Source organism: Lynx rufus, unplaced genomic scaffold, assembly GCF_022079265.1.
Source record: "Lynx rufus isolate CCGP_SWC_20201006 ecotype Redwood Valley unplaced genomic scaffold, mLynRuf1.p SCAF_3, whole genome shotgun sequence".
Lineage (NCBI taxonomy): Eukaryota > Metazoa > Chordata > Mammalia > Carnivora > Felidae > Lynx > Lynx rufus.
This window is the reverse complement of record NW_025814845.1, coordinates 58,472,183-58,478,362: the sequence shown is the minus strand read 5'-3', so window position 1 is coordinate 58,478,362 and position 6,180 is coordinate 58,472,183.

The window sequence follows — 6,180 nt, the reverse complement described above, 5'->3', positions numbered from 1 at the left end:
CTCAGGTCGTGGCCTCGTGGTTTGTGAGTTTGAGCTCTATCCCAGGCTCTGCGCTGTCAGCAGAGATTCTCTCTCTCTCTGTCTCTCTCAAATAAATAAACTTAAAAAAAAAAAAATTCAAACTGTCATAGCAGTTAGGGTTCACAGCTTTGCTGCATGACTTGTGATTGTGCCTGGAAGTTTCATCCTTCTGGATTTTCCTACCCAACGTAGAGGCCGGGAGGCCAAAACATCCATTCTGTGCTCTGACTTCTTGTCTTCACCCTGCTCTTAACTGAGGTTTATGTGCAAGACAGAAAAATACCTGGTTTAAAAATGTGCAAGTCTTGGGGCGCCTGGGTGGCTCAGTCGGTTAAGCGTCCAACTTCAGCTCAGGTCATGATCTCATGGTTTGTGGGTTCGAGCCCCGCATTGGGCTCTGTGCTGACAGCTCAGAGCCTGGAGCCTGCTTCGGATTCTGTGTCTCCCTCTCTCTGCCCCTCCCCCGCTGGTGCTCTGTCTCTCTCAAAAATAAATAAACATTAAAAAAAAAAAGGTGAAAATCTTATTTCTCTAATCCCAAAGTATCTTAATTCTATCTGATTCCTTTTATTTTGTGAATTTTACCTTGAGAATATTTTCTGTGAACCTGAAGATCAGATTCTTACAAGGTTCGATGCTGTCCATGAAGGCAGAGTGACCTTGCAGGGTCATTTTGACCTTGAAGAGGTCATCAGAGTCTGAGCCTCAACTTTTCAATGTCAGTTTTTTGTCAATACTAAGAATGGATCCATTTCAGGGATGAACTCCCATTTCCAAGCTCATACTATATATATAAAGTGATGTATAAATCTAGAATACTGATATATTTTGCATGTGATCTCAGCAAGTTCCATGAAAGGCAGAATCTGTTCTCTGCCATATCCCAGTGCTGGTTCAGTGCACAGTATGTTAGGTGCTCAAGCAAATATTTGAATGCGTGATTTATTCCCTGTCAGTTTTCTCTAAGTATAATACCACCCACCTCATTGTTTTGACAATTTTGAGAATGTTACAAGCACTTAGCATATTTGCCACAAAATAAGCATTTGGTAAATTTCTCATCAAAGATATTAAGTTTTTATTTTTATTTTTGGCTTAATCTTGAAATGAAACAACAATTACAGTTGCTATAAATATTTATTTTACCATTCATCCATTTTGGGGAGAGTTTGTTTGAAATATAAAAAATGTAAAATGCATGAGGTATGGGTGGCAAACGCAATGTTTGTGCCATATAGAAACCTTTGATCCGATTAAGGAAATAGGCTTACAAAATGACTATCTAATGCAAGCTGCTTATGGAACTATCAAAAAAGGCACAGCATAGGGCTGAGGGCATCCTAAAAAGGGGGAAGTTCAGGTGGCAGGAGGGTGAAAGGCTATTTGCTAACAAACTGATGCTTATGATGAACAGGAAAGCAGTAGGAAATAAATTACTGAATCATAAAGGAAAAGTTACAGTTTAAAAGGTGGTATAGGGGTGCCTGGGTGGCTCAGTTGGTTAAGCGTCCGACTTCAGCTCAGGTCATGATCTTGTGATTCGTGGGTTTGAGCCCCATGTCAGGCTCTGTGCTGACAGCTCAGCTGGAGGCTGCTTCGAATTCTGTGTCTCCTCCTCTCTCTGCCCCTCCCCCACTCACACTCTGTATCTCTCTCTCTCTCAAAAATAAAGATTAAAAAAAAGTGGTATATAATTTCTTGAAGGTTATAGTTAACATGAACTTTGTTTTCATTACCTCATATTTTAATTCTTTGAGAATTTATAATCTACTTAAAGTGTCACATGGTGACTCAGAATTAATCAGAATGTTTAATTAGACTATTCTGTTCTTCAAACTATTTTAGCTAAGCATATTTAAACTGTGTTGCCAAGGATAATAAAGTTCTACCAAGTGATTCTTTCATTGTATAAAAATAAAAATAAAAATAATTCTTTTTTTTTTTAGAATGTTTTTATGAGATTTTTTTTTTTAATTTTTTTTTTCAACGTTTATTTATTTTTGGGACAGAGAGAGACAGAGCATGAACGGGGGAGGGGCAGAGAGAGAGGGAGATACAGAATCGGAAACAGGCTCCAGGCTCTGAGCCGTCAGCACAGAGCCCGACGCGGGGCTCGAACTCACGGACCGCGAGATCGTGACCTGGCTGAAGTCGGACGCTTAACCGACTGCGCCACCCAGGCGCCCCTTTATGAGATTTTTTTAAAGGTCTTGAAAATGAATAGAAAAGTAAGGCACTGACATGCAGCCTTTTCTCTTTTATAAGGAAATAAAGTTTTCTCTCCTAGTACAGTCTTTGGTCAGTACTTATTTAAAAATGTAGATAGGGGTGCCTGGGGGGATCAGTCAATTGAGTGTCAGACTTCAGCTCAGGGGATTATCTCACCATTCATGAGTTCAAGCCCCACATCAGTCTCTCTGCTGTCAGCACAGAGCCTGCTTTGGATCCTCTGTCTCCTCTCTCTCTGCCCCTCTCCTGCTTGTGCTCTGTCTCTCTCTAAAGAAATAAAGTTTAAAAATAAAAAATGTAGATAAGAATAGGGCACATCTAATACTGTACTATTTAAATACCAAACATTTGTATAAGGCACTACTTATATGGTAATCTTACCCTGCAAATTTGGCTTTCATTGTTTTGTTAATCCAATCTCAGTGTGGAAATGGTTAAACTGATTTATCCACATGATGAAATATTTTGAAGCTATAAAAATGTTTATAATAGGAAACGCTTATTATAAATGCAAAGAACAAAATACGAAAGTATTTATAGCATAATCAAACTACACATGTAAGAAAATTAATAATAAAAGCCCAAGAGGAAATACTCTTGTTTATAAAACGGTATTGTTTTAATTTAGATTTCAGTGATTACCAGAGAGGTTGAGATTGCTTCATGTAGATTTTTGCTATTTGGCTCTTTCTTTTTATAGCTCTTTGGTTATTATTATTATTATTATTAATGTTTATTTGTTTTTGAGGGAGAGAGAGAGAGCAAGCAGGGGAGGAGCAGAGAGAGGGAGACACAGAATCCGAAGCAGGCTCCAGGCTCCAGGCTCCAGGCTCCGAGCTGTCAGCATAGAGCCCTACATGGGGCTCGAACCCATGAACCATGAGATCATGACCTGAACCAAAGTCAGACACTTAACCAACTGAGCCACCCAGGTGTCCCACTTTTTGGGTTTTTTATTATTGATTTGCAGGAGATCTTTATATATTCTGGATATCAATTCTTTGTCAGTTACTTATGCTACACATATCTCCACAGATAGGCAGTGCCATCTTTGTGATAAACTAAGTTCCCATATATACCTTGGGTCTGGGAATTTTCAAAACCAGTCGTGGATCCTCTTTTCTTTTTTCTTTTTTTTTCTTTTTGCATGTGATTATCTAGTTGTTCCAGCACCATTTTTTTTTCTTTGAGAGAGGGCACAAGTGAGCGAGGGGGCAGAGAGGGAGAGAGAGAAGCGGTGAGTCCTTAAGCTCACCTGATGTGGGGCTTGAACTCACAAACAGTGAGATCATGACCTGAGCTAAATTCCGATGCTTAACTCACTGAGCCACCCAGGCACCCCCTGGATCCTTTTTTGAAAATAGGCTATTTTTAAGAGCAGTTTTAGGTTCACAACAAAACTGAGTACACCAGAGTTATACATTCGTTACAGTTAATGAACCTGCATCATTATCCCCACAAGTCATAGCTTACATTAGGGTTCGCTCTTAGTTTTATATATTCTGTGGGTTTGGACAAATGTATAATGACATTTATCCACCATTACAGTACTATAGAGGGTAGTTTCACTGCCTCCCAAATCATCTCTGCCTATTCATTCCCTTCTTCCTCCTAACCCTGGCAACCACTGATTTTTTTACTAGAGTGTGCCTTTTCCAGAACACAGAGCTGGAGTCATAACAGTATATACCTTTTTCAGATTGGCCTCTTTCATTTAGTAATGTGTATTTATGTTTCCTCCATGTTTTTTCATGGTTTCAATAGTTCATTTCTTTTTAGTGCTAAATAATATTCCATTTTCTGGGAGTTTATCCATTTACCTACTGAAGGACATCTTTATTGCTTCTAGGTTTAGGCAATTATGAATAAAGCTGCTATAAACATCTATATGCATGTTTTTGTATGGATATGTTTTCAGTTCCTTTGGATAAATACCAAGGAGAACAATCGCTGGGTCATATGGTAGGAGTATGTTTAGTTTTGTAAGAAACTGCCAAAGTGGCTGCACCATTTTGCCGGATCCTCTGTAACAGTCCTTCTAGCATCTCTCCTCTCGCATTTTACTATAACCAGCAAGAAGAAGGTAGGTGGCAACTTCAACATTCCGACCAGAAATCTAGCTAGGTTACTCAGTTCTTTAGTTACATGTTCTACCTTGCACATCACTGTAGGTGACAGTGTTGTTAAATGTTCTGCCACTGTATAACAACCACTTTTCTCTGGTTGCCAGTAACATGTTCCTCACTTGCCCGGAAACTACTACTGGCAGTCTCCTTCAAGGCCAGCAGACTTCTAATAGCCTACTGCAGGAACTTTAGGCTTTCGCTAACACTGCTCACAGTCCTTCCAGCTTCCACCTACTGCTCACTTCCAAAGCCATGCCTACATCTTAAGGTGTTGTTAGGGTGGTGGCATTCTGCTTGTGTTACCCAACTCTGTTTTAGTTATCTACTGCTGCATAACGATTTGTCACAAAACTTAATAGCTAAAGCAAGGAACATTGTTCCATAGTTTCTGTGGATTAGGAGTGTGGGGGTGGCTTAGCTGGGGGCTAGAGGATCCACTTCTAAGATCGCACTTTCATAGTTATTAGTAAGAAGACTCAGTTCCTCTCTGGCTCTTGGTAAAGGTCTCAGTTCCTCAAGATAGGAACCTTTTACAGAGTTGCTTTAGTGTTCTCAGGGCGTGATAGCTGGCTTCCTACAAAATGAGCAATCTAACAGTGCAAGGAGGAGCAGCAGTGTGTTTTGTGATCTAGTTTTGGAGTCCGACACCATCACTAAAGCTGTACTGTATTCATTAGAAGCAAGTCATTAAGTATAGCCCATAGTCCAGGAGGGAAAATAGGCTCCACCATTAGAAGGGAGGAGTACTGAAGAATAAGTGGCTATTTTTGAAAACTACCACACTGCTTTTAAACTGAACAAAACGAGATGCCAGCTATAAAAGACATCATACTTCATGTTTCTGATATAGTCATTTACCTTCATTCATTCTCTACAGAAGTATTTTTTAAACTGTAGGTTCTGATCCATAGATAAACCATGAAATCAGTGTGTACCATCTCTGGAATCTGCACAGTACAGAAGCAGCAGAAAGAGGGTTAATATGTTTATTTTGAGAGAGAGAGAGAGAGAGAGAGAGAGAGAATCTCAAGCAGGTCCCACACTCAGAGCAGAGCCAGACTCGGGACTGGATCCCATGACCCTGGGCAGAAATCAAGAGTCATGCTTAACCGACTGAGCCACCCAGGCATCCCTACAAGTCTTGTATTTTTTAATAATTTTTATCTTTTTAATATCAACCTTAAAGTGACATGAAGTTGAGTCCCTGGGTGGCTCAGTGGGTTAAACATCTGACTTCAGCTCAGGTCACGATCTCACGTTCATGAGTTTGAGCCCCTCGTGGGGCTGTGCTGACAGCTCAGAGCCTGGAGCCTGCTTCAGATTCTGTCTCCCTCTCTCTCTGCCCCTCCCGTGCTGGCATTCTGTCTCTCCTCAAAAATAAATAAAAACATTAAAATAAAAAAAAATTTAATAATAATGATGTCCCAGCCTTGCTGAGTCAGGTGATTTTCCTAATACAAGGTTTCTGTCTCTCAGATAATGGGAACGGAGAGGTGAGATTAATGATTATGAAGGTGAGGAGTTTGGAGTCTGACACCTTGGCTTGGAGTGGAGTCCCACCAATGCTGTGACATCCAGAAAAATTACTTAACCTCTCCAAGCCTCATATTCCTCATCAGGAAAATGGGGATGAGTTAGTAGAACCTATCACTGGCTTGTTGTTATGGTTAAATCAGACAGAGTCAGCAAAAACATTTGGCACATAAATGTCAACTGACTTTAAGCTTTTTTAAACATTTTTAACTGAAAAGACGTGGGAGTGTTGAACATAAAATAATTCTCCTAGCTCTTATTAAATCCAGAT